Here is an 18,420-nt window from a genome sequence, read left to right as displayed (position 1 = left end):
TGTTATCTGCAAACATTGTCTCGAATCAGCAAATTAATATCAAAGAGTTTTGTAATATGAGAACTCCATTAATGGGTAACAAAAGTGCATAAACACTTTCTTGTAAGCACACAATTAATATGCGCGTGCATATTAATTGTGTGCATTTTTTTGGTAAACATAGTACCATATATTTGTGTAATCGAAATCTCATAGTCTAATGCATTTCGATGCAAAGTTGTCTCCACATGGCCACTTCACATAAGCTCAGCCATTTATCATCCCAATGCCTCCATGTCAACTGTCTTTATCCTCTCCTACTCATCTCCTCCTACACCTGGAGTGGAGACAAAGGTAGCAACACAGATGTAAGTAAGCAGAGGTAGATAAAAGCACAACACTCAAAGTAGATTGATGAGAATGAGTGAAGTACAAGTGAAGTGATGATAAGGTCACTTAATACTCACTCATAAGAGTATGTAAACATGATCGGGAAAAAAACCTCCTAAGAAGGAAAAAAGTGCTATGGTCCATTATTAGCCTACGTCCACACATCACTACCATATAAACGGCTACAAGTCTCCCTTGCAGTGATGATATAAACATGCATAGGGATTCACAAATGGCAATAAGTCCAAAGCTTTGCAAAAAAGCTTCTAATTTCTCTCGTGAGAGAGCCTTCGTGAACATATCTGCCACATTGTCATGTGTAGAGATATAAGCCAGTCTAATCTCTCTTGCAACATGAAAGCATGGAGCTAAATATTACTCCCTTAGTACAAAAAAGACCAAGGGAAAGTATTAGAATACTCACTTGACAGCCTGTCAAGGGAAAGTATTAGAATACTCACTTGACAGCCTGTCAATGCTTACTTTCGGGACTGCATAAACTTTCTCAACTCCAAACTGAATGTATGGCCTCATATTGCATAGATAGATGAGGCACCCAACAACTTGCTAATGAAGTGACACATCAAATGGTTCGCCTGTATCTTGGAGACTTAGCATAGAACCTATCTTTACTTGTGTAGTACAACAAGCTTACAGTCTTCAATATCAAACTATAGAAGTAGTCTCTGTATGTACCATGTATGTACTTTAACTACAATATCAAAATATCATCATCATGCCACATAAACTATATGACCAAATAAAAATATAATGAGCCCAAATCTATTATCTCAAATGACACATGTAATTGAGCCTTAAAGGATAAAATCTTCTCCTCATTAAGGAATCGTAGTAGTATGTCATCATCGTATAAAACAATGACAAAAAAAAGCAGTATGTCATCAATGTATAAAATAATGACCAAAAAATTATCTAACTCCTCTTTACATAGAGAGGGTACTCATAATTGGATTGTTACAAAAACCATTTGCAATAACCAAGTAAACATTTATCTTCTCATACCATGCTCTAGGAGCCTGTGTAAGGCCATATAAAGTTTTTCTTAAGTTACATACTTTAGACTCCTCTCCCTTTTAAGAAAAACCATGAGGCTAAGATACATAAACCTCCTCATGTAAATCAGCATTCAAGTCCATGATTGATACATTGCCCCAATGCAATAATACACTAAATTATAGTCTTATGAGACGTGGGGACAAAGGTCTCATCGTAATCTATGTCTTTCACTGAGCATAACCCTTCCAACAAGGCTTGCCTTAAAGCAATCTCAATGCCATCAGGTGATGGTAGCGATCAACGGTTCCATCAGCTTTATTCTTAAGCTTATAAATCCACTTCATACCAATGGCCTTTTTACAATAAGGTAAATCTTCGAAATACCAAGTATTGTTTTTGAGGGTTGAGTCATACTCATCTTACATGGCCTACATCCAATGATCATTTTTATAGGTACACCTTCATGCATATACTGGCAATGAGAGCATGATCCACAAAAGAATAAGATGCATGATTACAAAGGTAGGAATGTATCAAAGATGTCCCATGAGCATACATTTTGTTGTTTTTTTGCATAAAAGCATGGGATGAAGTGAGTTCTCAACAATGACATCTACTCACCAAAATCCACCTTGTGACTAGATGGTAGAGTCTTTTCTTTGTGGCACTTGAAACATTTGATAGTAGATGTCTTCAGTTTGCCACCATTGACTTTCTTATTAGTACTCATGTTGCCTTTAGCCTCGTCCTTGCCTTTGTCATAACTTGGTTTATACATCTTCTTTGAAACATAAAAAGATTTAGTAAATGGTTTAGAAGAAGTACCCTCATGTGCTTTAATCTCTTTAGGAAAACCATTTTTACGTTCTGAATTAATTGCCAAAGATATTGCAGAAGATAGTGAATGAGGTCGAAACATATTCACATCGGCCCTAATGGTAGATCTAAGGCCCGATATGACTTCCTCTTTTGGTCCTTCTCGCTGACTCTATCCACAACCTGCACCTGTAATAAAGTATTCCAGAACTTTTCTACATACTGTGACATAGTTTCCTTTTCCAATTGATGTAAAGTGTCCCATTGGTGCCTAACTTTGGACTTGAATTGTGAGGGTAAAAAGTGCTTTTTAACCAGCCGCCGTTGAAATCTTTTCCAAGAATCTGGCTTGTCACGACCTTGCTTTATTACACTCCACCATAAAGCTGCACTGTCTACCAAATGATTGACTGCACATTTAATCTTATCACTCTCTGAAAATTTTTCTCCAGAAAAATAGTCATCTAGTTGACTAAGCCAAGCTAAAATGACCCTAGCATCCTTCTTTCCATCATAATTTTGAAATGTGAAAGCTTTCCGACTAATCTTGGATTCTTTTTGTGACCTTTGTACTTGCAATGTAGCATTTACAGTCCTTTGAATAGTGTCATCTTCGTCATCAAAAGATAGCGAAGAGTCACGCTTGCGTCTACGACTCGTGAGCTGTCTCTCCAATTCAATACGCTTCTCTCTTTCTTCTACAATTTGATGTTGTAAAGAAAGGAGTTGCTCTTGAATTGATGGCAAGATAGGTAAATCTGCCATAGTGCTTGTGCAAATGATGTAGATAAATAAAATTTTACTTTATTTGATGTAAATAAATAAAGCAAAAATAAGTACTTATCTTGTTTTTCTCCCGCAATTTGATCTTGGTTGAAGCTGAACAAAGACGCTGTTCAATGGCTGAATTGAATTCTCGTCGCCTCAAACAAATCTCGAACGATTCTGCGTGATTCAAGAGACTTGGGCTAGTCGAATTGTTGATGAAATAATTTTTCTGCACTTTGAAACCTACTGAAACAGTCCTGTAAACCTTGCCCAATCTCTGTAATATTTTTTGAAATTTTTTCAAAATTTTTCAGAAATGATTTCAAAATTTTCTGGCCTTTTCTAGGCAATTTTTAAGTCTTTTAAAACCTGTAAATCACTTTTCTGCACCCAAAAATTTCAGAATTGGAAACCTTTTGTATATTTCTCTTCAAATTTGAAAATAGGAGAAGTAAAGGCTCAAAAAGGTGATGTGACTTGCATAGGGTTTAAGAAAAGTAAGATTAGATTAAGCATTGATTAGCTTATGGAGATTAAAGCTTTGGGATTTTTTTTAATCACCTCCATGCGCCGATTTGTGCTGACAGGCTGCCGCCGTGCGCCTCCTCCACGAATTTCTTTTGGAGATTTTTTTGTTGGTTTCACTAATTAATGTGCTCCGTCCATTATGGATTTACTAGTGCTTGAAGCTTTCTGATTTCTGAGAGAATACTATGAAGTTTTTGGCTATGGGGATTTCATCCATGCGGTCAGATTTTGATTTCACTGAGTATTTGAAAAAACCACTTTTTGATAGAGAGGGATGGTTTTGCAGGGTGGTGAGTGGGTTTGAGAGTAGATCTAGTTTTGAATCTTTGACCTTTGGGTAAAGACCTACAAAACACCCTTCTATCCACTGGATAATTTCCTGCACTTTCTTGATTTTTGAGAAGTTGAAGCCCTTTCCTACCTTCTCCACAAATCTCCTAGCCCAAGCTCTGATACCACTGCAACCGGAATCTTATTCTAGGAATTGATTGTGGAAGAGTAGAAAATTCACAAGAATTGATTCAACCATAAAAACCATTGCTTTGCAAGCTTCAACTAAATCAAATCAATTGAAATTTAAACACTTAACAAAATTAAAATACTTAGCTCAATAGACCATATTGGGTGCAATCTCCCCCCCTCTTGTGCGTGGCCTCTCCCCACACAAGAGTATTTCTTTATTAGCTTTCTTTTCACCAAAATTAGGCCATAGCTCCCAAAATATACAAGATGTGCTTTTTAGAGAGCACGGTACTCTTCTTTAACAAAAATAGAGTGTCAAATATTGGGACTAGGGTGAAGCCATAGGCTTTAATAAATTCCACATAAATAAATGTATCTTTCCTAAAGTTCAAAATGGAAAAATCATTTGCTAAGGTTGCAAGCTACTATGCTTGCCAAAAATGAAATGTGATGAACCAAGACATTTCTTCCAAAGTAAACTCTTCAATTTCCATAATCTTCATCACTTGAAAATATAAGCCTAATTAATTATTAAATTAATCCCACAAATATTAAACAGGCACAAATCATCACAAACTCATGACTACCAGGCGTAAGTATCCCAGGAATCACCTTGCCATACAAACCTAACTGAAATAATCATAGGTGGCCTCAAACATACGTCATATACCGCACGTATTAATATTTATAGTGGTATCACCCACGATATTAACCTAGCCGGCATGATGCAAGAGTAACCTAGGCGTCCCCAAATTACTCAAGAGGGGATAAATAATATTTTTCTAGAGGACTTAAAATATATTCTCATGATAGTCTATAACCTTTTCTTTTTGAGCTGTATCCCATAAAAATGCATTTTACCACCTTATCATCTAGCTTATTGCATTGTTGCTCGGTAATCATCAATAAAAGTCACAAAGTAGAGATATCCATTGGTGTCCTTATGGGACCACATACATCATTATATTTGGATAGTGCTTATTAATCCATCTTTTGGGAATGATGCTCGTTGCATCTTGCACCCCTCACATACATGTTTCATAGGGGCCTTAAGCTTTGGTTTCTTTGATACCATCTCTTGCCTTTCGAGGTGCAACAGGCTGCCAAAATTCAAATCACGAAAGAAGGCATGGCATAGCTCTTCATCACTCATAGCACATGTGGTAGTAACTAAAGAAGCATTATGTGCCAATATCTCATACCTATCCAACCTCTAAATTCCATGGCATAGAGTACATGATATCACAACACTAATATCTCCATCACTCTGGTCATGAACTATACACATGTCATCAACAAATCTCACCACTAGGCCTGCCCTAACAATGGCAGAGAAGGCTCCCATCATGTTCTTTTTAATGCCTTAACAAACAAGATTTTTGAGAGAGTGATTATCCCATTTACACTACAGTGATGAGCACAACCTCCAACTCCTTCCAATGGATATGATGAGTTTTGCACATGTGACTGTGCCTCGTTGTGAGGAGCAGACTCAAGGGAGGAAAAAAAATCATGTTGAGAAGTAATGTGCTAGCACCACTATAAAAATACCTGACATGTTGATCTGTCACACTGACATGCATACTATATGGACACAAGGGTCATAACTATAGTGCACAATCATCCTATGTATTGTTTGCTGACTTCTTCTTTTCAACACTTGGGGTAGCCATAGCCATGTGTTCTCCTTCTTTAGCCTTTTTCTACATTCATTGGTAGAATGTCTTGCTTCTGATAATAGTTATATTTTCCTTACTTCTTAGGGTTATCATGGCATCCTTTTCCTAGAAAACTAGGCTGATTCTAGGTTTGTCTACCCGCCCTAAGAAAAGGCTTTGCCTTTACCTTTTTGATTGACATCGCAAATGCCTAATCTCACATATGCATACTAGTTCAGTTTTATAGGGATTTTACTTTTTGCACAAGATTACAACCAACTCATAAACGTAAGAACATTGGGGTTACCCTTTATCATGAGTTGAAGTGTGGACACAAAACCCTAGTATAAATCTAGTAAAGATGTGAGAAAAATAGACACCAATGAACTATTGACACAGGCCTTATTAATACATGCAAGTTGCTTTTTGAGATCTTTGATCTTTGTAAGAAACTCATCCACCATTAAGTCTACCTCATTCATATACTCGGACTCTAACTGCGGCTTGCATTAGTAGGTCACTCGTGTATCGTTAATGCACCTGGTAAAGTGTGCAGCTGCTAGGTAGTTTTACATGAGAGAATATGAGGAATACAATGCTACATGTGCATACATGAGAGAATATGAGGAATAATGCTCCTTTTCATGGAAAATTTCACCACTGCTACATGTGCATACCTACCATTCCACCTGGCTTGTTCTATTGTGAGAGGTGCGGAGATGGATGCCATAGTTATATCTGAACTAGTATTAGCATCCAAAGTACATGTACTATCTTGTGCTGGTGAGACAAGGCGTACCTCAATGCTGATAACAACATTCTAAAACCCTTTAGAAAAACCAATACATGACCCATCATATAGGACCACAATGGGTAGTTGGTCTTGTCAAGATTATCCGCATCTTCGAAAACATCCCAAATACATCCCTACCTATCATTTTAAGCCATAACAAATCTCTAACATAAAATGTAATATCCTAACAACCTATAAGTATTGTTAGTGCCCACTAAATATGCAATCGAATTGGCATCAATGATGATGAAGAAATGTGCAAAGTGTATAAAAATGACAGAGTGTAGAAATGTTACTAGTAGGGATGTAAAAGTTGATGAAAATGATGACGATGCTAGCAAAGTTATTGATGAGCTTGAAAATGTGATGTTGATAACAATGGAGAAGCAACGATGACGACCTTGTCTCCACCACCAAATGTATGCTGTGCTATAATGTACAAAATCTAAAATCACGAACAAAGATAGTTTGAATTGATAATCACCTGGATGTCTACAAAAACCTTACATCATGTGAATGAGCTTTGCAATGCCTGCAAAACAGCCTAAAATCTACAAAAATTGTAATTAATGTAGTTAAGAACACACTATAGGGTATACCTTCTCCACCTAAGAGGATAGCTCAATTTGAGATAATTAGAAGAGTAGCTCTAGGAGGTGATGAGGAGGAGGTGAGGGCCAAGAGAATCTGCTCTAACACTAATTATTGGAGTGGTGAAAAATGTAGCAACATACACATAAATGCAGATATATAAAATCACCACTCAAAGACTTAACACCAATTTAGAAATTTTGAAAAATATTCATGATTTTAGCACAATTCTAAAACTCAAGTCCCTTGAGGTCCAAACTAAAGTTTGAGCCTCTCATTTGTGAAGGAAATGTTCCTTAAGGCCCAAACTTACACTTGAGTCATTCATAGTTTATGTTATGTGAAGGAAAGTCCCTTAGAGGCTCAAACTAAAGTTTGAGAATCTCATATTTTATTATGTGTGAAGCCTATTTCCCATCATTATGAGAGGCTCAAACTAGACTTTGAGCCTTGTGGGGAATTGCCTTCAAATAGATATTGTATAAGAGAGTCTCAAGTAATGGTTTTAGCTTCTAAAGATAACATCTTCACACAAAATAGACTTCAAGAGGATCAAATTTGACTTTGAGCCTCAAGGATAGTTTTTATAAAAAACAATAGATTAGGTGAAGACTAAAAACATCATACAATTAAAAGTATCATGCACTTGAGGGGTTTACCTCTAAGAAATTTTATGTATCATGTGTGTTCAAGGGGTATCTTAAAAATCCCTTACATTTACATACTTTTATGAATAAAATGACCCCTTTTTCTTCATAAACTTACAATTTTTTTTTTCAAATTTGGTTTAAAAACCCCCTCTTGTAAATGCAATTTTATAACTTTTTTGAATTAATATACCCCATCTCTTTAATAATATCTTTATAATCATCTCCATCCTCATTCTCCAAAAATAGAGCATTTAATAAGAATTTGAAAAAGTGGCACTTGAATAAGTGCCAAAATTCCTACATTGTTCTTAAGTGTAGATTGATGAAAATCAATGAAGTACAAGTGAAGTGACATGATAAGGTCACTTACAAACTCACTCGTAACATTGTGTACACACACTTGGGGAAAAAACCACCTAAGGAGGGAAAAAGTACCCTGGTCTATTATTAGCCTCCACACACAACTACCATATAATGGATACGCCATAGCTATTTAGCCTATGGAACATCCAAGATCTTAGTTTCCTTTCTCCTCACGCTCTTCTACTACGAATAGCAGGTAAGCCCGACACTATTTTTCTACATAACATCTTCTTCCATCCCTTTACAACCGCTGTCTCTCACCTCTGCACCATTCCTCGAAATCTCATCAACACAATTGTCTTCCTCATAGCCACCATTCCCTCCAAGGCCACTTGCCATCCTTGCACACCCATTTGAATTTCTTTGCTCCCACCCTCCACAACATCTTAACCATCAGCTCTCCATTGATAAAACTCAACCCAAAAAAAAACCTTGTTATATGTAATAAGGATATAGACCTTTGTGTTTTCGTAAATGCACAATGGAGTTACTAAACAAGTACTTAAAAAATGTAAAAATAACTTATTCTATGTGGGTTAAACTACCAATTGAGTTAGATTTTGGACAAGAACTATGGAGGTAGTAGCCACACCACCACCCTTGTCATTTGTGCATGAAAATTGAAAGTCCTTAGCCCCTATCGCAAAAGAGGGCTTAGGTCACAAAGATAGGGGAGAGACTGAAAATCAAAAAGTGTCCTTTGATGTTTCAAAAACAAAAGCACCTTAGCAACAAGAATAGTTGGGTGAACTTGGTGCGATAGCAACAACACAACAGTAATTGTTGCTCTTCTCAACCTTCATCACAAGCATGTTCTTTTGTGTCAAACTTCTCAGCCTATCGTACTTGCATGTGATTCTAGTGTTTGTTTTGGCCTTGCTCTCCAAGTTTGCTAAATTAAGTCAGGCATATATTTTCACACGAGATCAATCTAAATGAGGAAGGTGGTAAATGGCTTATGGGTTGAGTTTTAAGTAAGGATTTCAACTATTGATCATTCAAATTATGTTTAAATGATTTGTTTAAAAGGAATTTAAGCTTTCATTTTCAATTAAATCTTGATAACAGACAAATTTGTGTGTGGGGGCTTCTAGGCATTCCATTTTTCATTTTGATTGGTGCGTACTTGAACACCATATCCATAGATTGAGTGGTCATCTCGACGGTTGGCTAAACCCCCATGGTGATATGATGGGGCTAGGTTCAGCCCACAAATATGGACATGTGTGCATGTGTGATAAAAGACTTAAGAGAAATCGTATAGAAAGAGAGAAAAAAGACTTAAGAGAAATCGTATAGAAAGAGAGAGAAAAATCAAAATCCTAAGGATGGAAGCCATGTCCGTAGAGAACCAAACACATATGGCAAAGTTTTAAAAGGAAGTAATAAAGGAATTTCAGGTCCTAAGGAGGGTTAAAGGGATCCCGATTTAAAGGCGTAAGGCTAGAGAGGAGGAATCCCTTACATTTCTTGACAAGGGGACTTTTCTAGTTTGTGAGCCTCGAGGAGAGGTTGGGATAGCGTGTGGTCGAGCTAATGTAGGGGAGACCTCACATTTTTGTGTATGTGAAGAGAGAGAGAGAGAGAGAGAGAGAGAGAGATTATATTAAGGTCTATTAAAGAAACAAATGGTCTATGAGAATAAAAATTAGTACATGTAATCCTTGTATAAGCTAATAGCCATAAACATGGAAAGAAAGAAAATCCTATATTACTTAAAGCATGGCCTCGCATAGTATGTGGACCCTGCATCTATGATGAGAAGTATGGCTTAAGCAACTTATATCATTGTCTCACCCCTATAAGGAAAGGTATCCTTACATATGAATTGCATGAGAATAGTGAAAATCTTTCGAGATAGTGGACCCTCTCTTGTTGAAAAACAAGTGACAAAGGGTCAACCAATAAGGGGGGGGAAGCATGTAATGTTAGAGGTTGAAGGCCTAAAGGGGTATTTGTTCAAAGGTTAATTGATAAGAGGTGAAAGTAAGAAATGATGTAAAAGGAATAGATTCTTGAGTGATGATAGTGGACCCTCTCTTGTTGAAAAACAAGTGACAAAGGGTCAACCAATAAGGGGGGGGAAGCATGTGATGTTAGAGGTTGAAGGCCTAAAGGGGTATTTGTTCAAAGGTTAATTGATAAGAGGTGAAAGTAAGAAATGATGTAAAAGGAATAGATTCTTGAGTGATGTAAGTGATGAGGTGTTGCCTAGAGACACATGAGCTGATTCAGAGAATCATGGGTATGTGGAGATTCTTACGTGATGTAAGCGATGAGGTGTTGCCTAGAGCCATGTGGGCCGATTGAGAAAATCATGGGTGTGTGGAGATATTCAAGGAAAAGGTGGAGTGAATCTTTGGATCTTAGTGCTCTCTTGTGAGCCTATGACATGATTTATCCCTTCTCTCAATTTAGAGACTTATTAATGATATTAGATCTTGTTTACTATATCATTGCATTAGTTATTTTTAAATAACTTTAATTATCCTAATTTTCAATAATGAAGTGTGTCATTTATTTTAATCCTCCCTAGGTAGCATGCATTTTTAAGTTGGTATCAGAGCTTAGGTTAAGCCTAGCTATGATAGAATCTAAGATTAGGAGAACATTTACAAATTTATCAAGGCTAACTAGGGCATTAGTAGTGAGACCAAAGAGAGAAGATTAGAGAACCCATTATTCTTAATGTGTGTGTGTGTGTGCGCGCGCATGCGCACACGTGCACGTGCATGCATGCATGAGTCAGTGAGTGAGAGAGAGAGAGAGAGAGAGAGAGAGAGAGAGAGAGAGAGAGAGAGAGAGAGAGAGAGAGAGAGAGAGAGAGAGAGTTGTTTCTCATAAAAGCAAAGAACCTTATATCAAAGCAAATGACTATATCATGTGAGAGTTGATTTGTTGAGCGAGTTCAAAAAACAACTTCGTATTTACATGATAGTAATTGGTTATGAGAGTCCAATTAATTGCTGCCACCCATAACACATGTTAGTATTATTTTGTTAAGTAATTTCAATTTTATTATGAACCAACATTATGGATTGTATGAGTATAGGCTATGAATACGAGGATGACGATGATGGGCACTTTACTTGAACTCCTCCTTGCCTAGGTGCTTGCATTATTTTGGCGAGAGAGAGAGAGAGAGAGAGAGAGAGAGAGAGAGAGAGAGAGAGAGAGAGAGAGAGAGAGAGAGAGAGAGAGAGAGAGATATGTTTCTCACATAAGCAAAGAACCTTATATTGAAGCAGCAAAGGACTCTATCATGTGAGAGTTGATTTGATGACCGAGTCCAAAAACGACTTCTACATGATAGTAATTGGTTATGAGTGAGTCCAATTAATTGCTACCACAACACATGTTAGTATTATTTTGTTGGAGCAATTCCAATTTTATTGTGAACCAACATTGTGGATTGTATGAATATATGAGTATAAGGATGATGATGATGGGCACTTTACATGAACTCCTTCCTGCCTAGGTGCCTGTATTATTTTTGGCTTAGTGTACATGTGTGCACCATTTAGGAATTAATATGGTTAGACCCATTACACAGTTATTGGGATAAAAGATTTATTATTGTTGATACCTTAGATTTTAGATAGAGGTTACTTTTGTAAAAGGAAAGCAAGGAGAGCCCAATCTTGGAAAAAGTATTCTATTAATGGCTCCAAGGGTTATTTTGGTTAAATACTGCATGTGGGAGAAGGAGTCACACACGTCGAGGGGGAGATTGCACCCGATGTTGGGTCTCTTGTTTTGAATAATACAATGCAAGATCCTTTATAGTGGTATCTTGTTTTGTATAATACAATGCAAGATCCTTTATAGTGGTATCTAAGCACGATCAAATTCAAGGAAGAATTTGAGCATGGGGGTTTGTGAAGAAAAAAACCTTTTTTTTTTTGTGGAAGCAATTTGGGAGCTTCAACATATTTGAATTGTTTTTCACACGAAGGGAAGAAGCCTTTAGGTTATGCAAAAAGTGAATTGGCATCTACATCAAGGCCAGTGAGACAAGGCAAAAGGATACGGAAGAGTTAAAGCTAAGGTTCTTTACCAATTGGACAAAGGGAGCTCTACTAGTTACTAACCAAAGGAAAGAGTTAAAGCTAAGGTTCTCAAACCAGTACATGAGACCTTCATAAAAACAATGGCATTCTTGGTGGACCAAATTTCCCACAGAATGCAAGCTCTGATAATGTTAAATAGCAACCCAACATGTTCATCTCACTGAAAGACCATTTACCCAAAATCCAATCTCCCCCCCTCAGAATGTTTGAATGCCCAAGCCCTTCTCAATCCATTTAGACAAATTTGACTAGGTTCCTCTGATTGTTGTGGAGTCCCAAAAAGCATGTTTACCATCCTCAAATGAGGATCTATGCCTGGGGTGGATACCACTAGAGAACCTTCCACATAAAGACCTGGAACTTCTTAGGTATCTGACTATCCCAAAGAAGTTTCCACCTCTTTTTCCAAGAACAAGGGCTCTAGTTGACTTTCCAAATATTATTGCAATATTCCACATTGGCATCCCCTCGTCTCATTAATGAGTACAGTTCCTTGGTTTTTCCATCCTTTAGCTTGATACCATTGAGCCAAGACCAATCTTTAATCCAAACTGAGTCATCAGTTTTGCAGTAGAGTACAACTCCCTTTAAATCAGATCAAGTACCTGAGCTACCAAGTCTCTCTCCCTACCAGATAATTGAAATTCCCAAGTTATGTGGTCCACATCTTTCCACCCTACCACATCCCAATCCCAACAATCATCCAAGTACCTAAGGCCCTTGTTATTAAGTTTTTTTAGCTATGTCAAGTAAAGGCAAAGGGGGATTAAATTTGTGTGTCCACCAAATACCCAAGCTGAGCATAGAATCGCTAGTCACTTTGCAACCCCCATCCCAAGTCATGAGACCCAAGCAGTCTTTCCATCTTTTGCATAGCATTTTGCATATTGCAGAGCTAGTGACCTTAAGAGGGGCAAAGGAAAATAGTTTATCCTTCCAACTTAAGTTCTCCCATTTACCTTTAGCCCCATCACATTAGAAAACTCAACAGATTCCCTCATCATTAATGCCCAAGTAGTAGTATGAGACAGACATTTAGGAAGCATCAAGGCAATCCTTGCAATACAATGAGTAGGCATATGAAGAATACCAATACCACCTTCTCCTTTTGGAATCGATAGTTTGTCCCAAGCTAACCAAACTGAGGCTTTTTTGGTTCCATTACCATTCCTCCATAAAAAGTCTCTAACAAGCCCTATGATTTTCTTCCAATGACACTTGACAAAATCCAACACTGGGAAGAGAAACATGATATAAGCATTCAACACTATGTTGCAGATATCAACTCTGTTATAAAAAGGAACTCTGATACCCTCCCATTTCATTAGTTTTTCCAAGAACTATTTATTGCCCAATCCATTAATTGTTTATTAGTTACCCCCACTCCAAAGGGGATTCCCAATATCCTGACAATATGCCCCCTTTGGACCACCTCACAACCCCACCTTTGCATATCAAAGTCATTATCCTCTGTCAAACTGATAATTTTGGATTTCTCAGTATTGCATTTAGAACCAGAAGCAATAGCAAAATCCTGTACTATGTCTAGAGCCAGTCTGACATTATTTTTCTTAGCTCTTAGAGAAAGTAGGGAGTCATCAGCAAAACATTGAATAACCAGTTACTCACTATGCCTAAGTTTTAATCCAGTGATGTTCCCATCTCTGCAGGCTTTCTCTAAGGAAATCACCAGAGGATGAGAGTCATCAGCAAAACATTGAATAACTAGTTGATCACTATGCCTAAGTTTTAATCCAGTGATGTTCCCATCTCTGCAGGCTTTCTCTAAGGAAATCACTAGAGGATGAGAGGCAATGGGCAGACAAAAGGGGGGCCAAAGGGCAACCTTGTCTCACTGATTTGTTAATCTCAAACCCACCTACAACTCTTCCATTAAACAACACATTGGAGAATACACCCCAAGCAAGAGTATAAATGCAAGTTGCTATTTTGGTCCCAAAGCCAAGCTTTTCCATAACTCTTGCCACAAAAGACCAATGGATCCTGTCGTAAGCTTTTTCTAAATCAAGTTGGAGCATGATGCATTTTTGTTGCGTTTTGATAGCCACATCTCTTCCTAACTATGTAGAAAAAATGGTATCATATATTGACCTGCCCTTGATAAAACCATGTTGCTTTTTGGACACAAATTCTTGCAACACTGGGGTAATTCTAAGAGCAATTACTTTGGCCAAAATTTTGTAAATCTTAGTTAGCAAGGTGATGGGCCTCTAGTGACCAAATCTATTTACAAGTAATTTGCTTTGGAATACGTTTCATCAGCCCTTCTTTGAAGACCTTATCCATATATCCGAAGGATTTCTTATAAATTTCACCCACAATATCCTTCAAGGGAAGGCCAAAAGGCTACTCTGTGGAGAGTCCATCCTAGCCTAGGGCTTTATCTCTCCCCAACTTTAACAAGGCACACCAACATTCCTCCACATCTATGTCCCTTTCTAGCCACCTTGCTTTGTCTGGATCCACATTTTAGCTAAGTAGTCCCAACAACCTATCTTCAGCTTGAAACCTTCTCAAGGAGCAGACTTCCTTCAAGCTAATAGTAGCGCCCAAAAATTTAACCCATTTCTTAGCAAGAGTATTCATATCATTCAAGGGAAGACCATCTTCATCCAAGATGCTCCCCACAACCTCCCTATCACTCTTCCCTTTTGAGAGTTTGAATAAACTACTTTTAGGTTTTCTTTTGTATTAAAGAATTTTCATTTAGACCATTTATCTTGCTCTTTGGTGCATCTATCTTCCTCCTCCTTGATGTTGGCTTGGCACTTGAAATGCAAGAAGATATCCTCGACATTTAGTCCTCTAGTTTGTCTCTTAATAAGGCATTCCTCTAACAAAGCAACCCATTTTCTTCTTTCACCTCTCCCTTCCTCAGCTCTCAGTTTACCCCCCACAGCTCTAATAATCCCCGGCATTTCATTGGCAAACTACCTCCAAGCACCTTCAGCCCCCTCTCCCTCCTTTTTCAGTTTTCTAATTGCTTCTTCCATATATTCCACAAAGAGAGGATCCTTAAGAAGAAAATTATTCACTCTTAGTTTCCTTGTAGGGTACTGAGAGAGATCAATGTCAACCCCATCATTTGTCTTCCAAAACCATGTCAGAGCCATGTGATCAGAAAGAGTAGAGCTGCAAACAATAGAAACTCTCAGAGTGTGGGACACCCCACGAAGCTTGATGGCTAAAGAAAACCCTATCAATTTTGGAAGAGGATGATAAATATTGAAGACTGAAATAGGTATGGCCTGGGTTGTCTCTCCAATCCCCTAAATGCCAATTATCCTTAAGACCCAACCCCCTTTTTAGCTCCTCCCATTTCCCTTTCTCCTTCCCTAAGAGGATAGTACTGCCACCACATCTATCCACAAACTTTTCCACCATGTTAAAATCACCTAGAACAATGCAAGGAACTTGGATATTTAAGTTGGCAATCCAATTCCACATATCACTCTTAATTTGGTGATTGTGAGCTCCATATACATTGATAATCCATATTCTTTCCCCGTTTAGCAAAATCCTACCATTAGGGTGGTTCGCAACAATGACACTAGGATTAAGATCAATGTCAACCCCATCATTTGTCTTCCAAAACCATGTCAGAGCCATGTGATCAGAAAGAGTAGAGCTGCAAACAATAGAAACTCTCAGAGTGTGGGACACCCCATGAAGCTTGATGGCTAAAGAAAACCCTATCAATTTTGGAAGAGGATGATAAATATTGAAGACTGAAATAGGTATGGCCTGGGTTGTCTCTCCAATCCCCTAAATGCCAATTATCCTTAAGAACCAACCCCCTTCTTAGCTCCTCCCATTTCCCTTTCTCCGTCCCTAAGAGGATAGTACTGCCACCACATCTATCCACAAACTTTTCCACCATGTTAAAATCACCTAGAACAATGCAAGGAACTTGGATATTTAAGTTGGCAATCCAATTCCACATATCACTCCTAATTTGGTGATTGTGAGCTCCATATACATTGATAATCCATATTCTTTCCCCATTTAGCAAAATCCTACCATTAGGGTGGTTCGCAACAATGACACTAGGATTAAGATCTCCCCTCACTAGGGTCATTACCCCACTGTAGCCCAAATTAACACCCCCATAAGAAAATCATCCATTCTCTAAATTTATCTTTTCTAGGGATTTTCCTAAAAAAATTGTGATCTTGAATAGCAAAAACCAAGAAGCCCCATGATTTCACTAACCCCCAAAATGACTCGTTCTCTTCTGAATTTTCCGCGTCCACCTCCACTAATGAGACCATGCCCCATCATATGCTCCAGACCGGCTTCTGGTCCTCCGCTTCTCCTTCTTCCAGTGTAATTACCACTGGATGACCCTTGTATTTTTGCATCCTAAAGCCATTTATTATCTTTGTAAAAGGTGTTCCATCCAAGTTTTCTAAGTTGAAGGCATTCTGGTTGACCGGGTCTTTTACTATGAATGGTCCTATCCACCGGATTTTAATTTTTCAGACTAAGATTCCAACTTGAAATTGTAGACCAATACAAGGTCTCCTTTCTCAAAAATCATGTGCTTGATATGCCTATCAGTCCAAGCCTTTCTTCTCCACTGGACTATTTCCACTTGTAGAGAGCTGATTTGCCTTCCTTCCTCTAAGGCTAGGAGTTCCTGTATTCTATGCTCTTGAGATACTTCCATTGGCAGTTTCTCTTGCATGGCCACTCTCAGACTAGGCACCACAAATTCCATAGACATTACTACTTTTCCAACCCATAAACCACCTTGAATGGTGTTTGCCCAATTGAGACTTTGTAAGATGTTTCAAATGCCCATAGGGCATCATCTAGCTTCTAGTCCCAATCATTTTTGTTTGGCATTTATAATTTTCTTTAGAATTTTAGTCAAAACTTTGTTGGTAGATTCTACATGGCCGTTGCACTTGTGGGTATAGGGTGATGACTTCTTGTGATTGATCAGGTATCTCTCCATCAACCCTTTCATTACTTTGTTCATGAAATGCGTACCCTAGTCCATTGACTATTTCCACCAGCAACCCATGCCTAGCAACAATGATGTCCTTGAAGAGGAACTTCACCACACCTCTTTTATGGAGTTTCTCTTTACAGCTTTAGCTTCCGGCCACTTGGTGAAATAGTCCATAGCCACAATGATGCACTCACATCTGTTGCCTTTTGTGGGTGGCTTGATTGGTCCAACAAAATCCAATCCCCACTTCATAAATGGAGATAGCGGCAATGTAGGTGAGATGGGCAATCTATTGGAATCTCTGAGTTGATCCATCTGCCTGACAAACATCACACTGCTTGTTGGCCACCACAAGCCTACTTGCAAAAATTTTTGGGCTATTATTTCTCCGCCCATGTGTCCTCTCGTGATACCATAGTGTGCTTCTCTTAACAATGCTTGCCGATCATGAGATCATGAACCGAGACACATCTGCGTAGGATCTAGTCTATGCCTCTTTTCTAGAGTTGCCCAGTAATCATGGTGAAATTTTTGCTTCTTAGGGAAATTCTCTTCTTCCTGTCAGTAGTGTACCCTTCCAAAAAAGTCCCATCTTCCAGAAACTGCATCATATCATAATACCAGTTTTCTTCTACTTCAGCTGCGCTACTACTTTGAATAAGTTCGTATCTGGGAGATGATCGTCTACACCATCTACAGTAGGTTCTCCGGAATCCAGTCTGGACAAAAAGTCTGCCACTACATTTTCTTTTCCGGGTGTGTGCTAGATGGTGCACTCAAATTCTTGAACTAGGAGCATCCATCTTGCCATTTTTCCCACCAGAAAAGCTTTGTTCACCAGATAAATGAGGGCTTGATGGACCACATGGAAAACAAATTTGTTTCCCAAGAGATAGTGTCGGAACTTGTTCATGGCATAGATCATTGGGCTTCATGTTCCATTGTGCTATAGTTCCTTTCCGCCCTTGTGAGGGATTTGCTGGCATAATGGATGGGCTGCATATATCCTTTTTGCTTTTCTTGCATCAGTGCACTACCCACTACTTTGTCTAATGCATCTCCATACATATGGAACATTAGATTCCATTCCGTATTGATCATCACTGGTGAAGATGACACCATGCTCTTCAGCCACCATTGAAATGCCTTTTGACACTCGAGATTCCATTCATACTTTGCATCCTTCTTGGTAAGTGCATACAATGGGTAAGCTACATGTGCTAGATATTTCAAAAAATCTACCATGCCACTTCACCTACATGTGCTAGATATTTCAAAAAATCTAGCATGCCACTTCACCTTACCAAGGAACCTTTCAAGTTGCTTAATGTTCTAGGGAGAAAATATTTTGGATATG

The sequence above is a fragment of the Cibotium barometz genome, chromosome 12 (assembly GCF_041138505.1).
Source record: "Cibotium barometz isolate CiBa-2024 chromosome 12, ASM4113850v1, whole genome shotgun sequence".
NCBI lineage: Eukaryota > Viridiplantae > Streptophyta > Polypodiopsida > Cyatheales > Cibotiaceae > Cibotium > Cibotium barometz.
The sequence above is the reverse complement of the archived record's forward strand: the minus strand, read 5'-3'. Positions refer to the sequence as shown.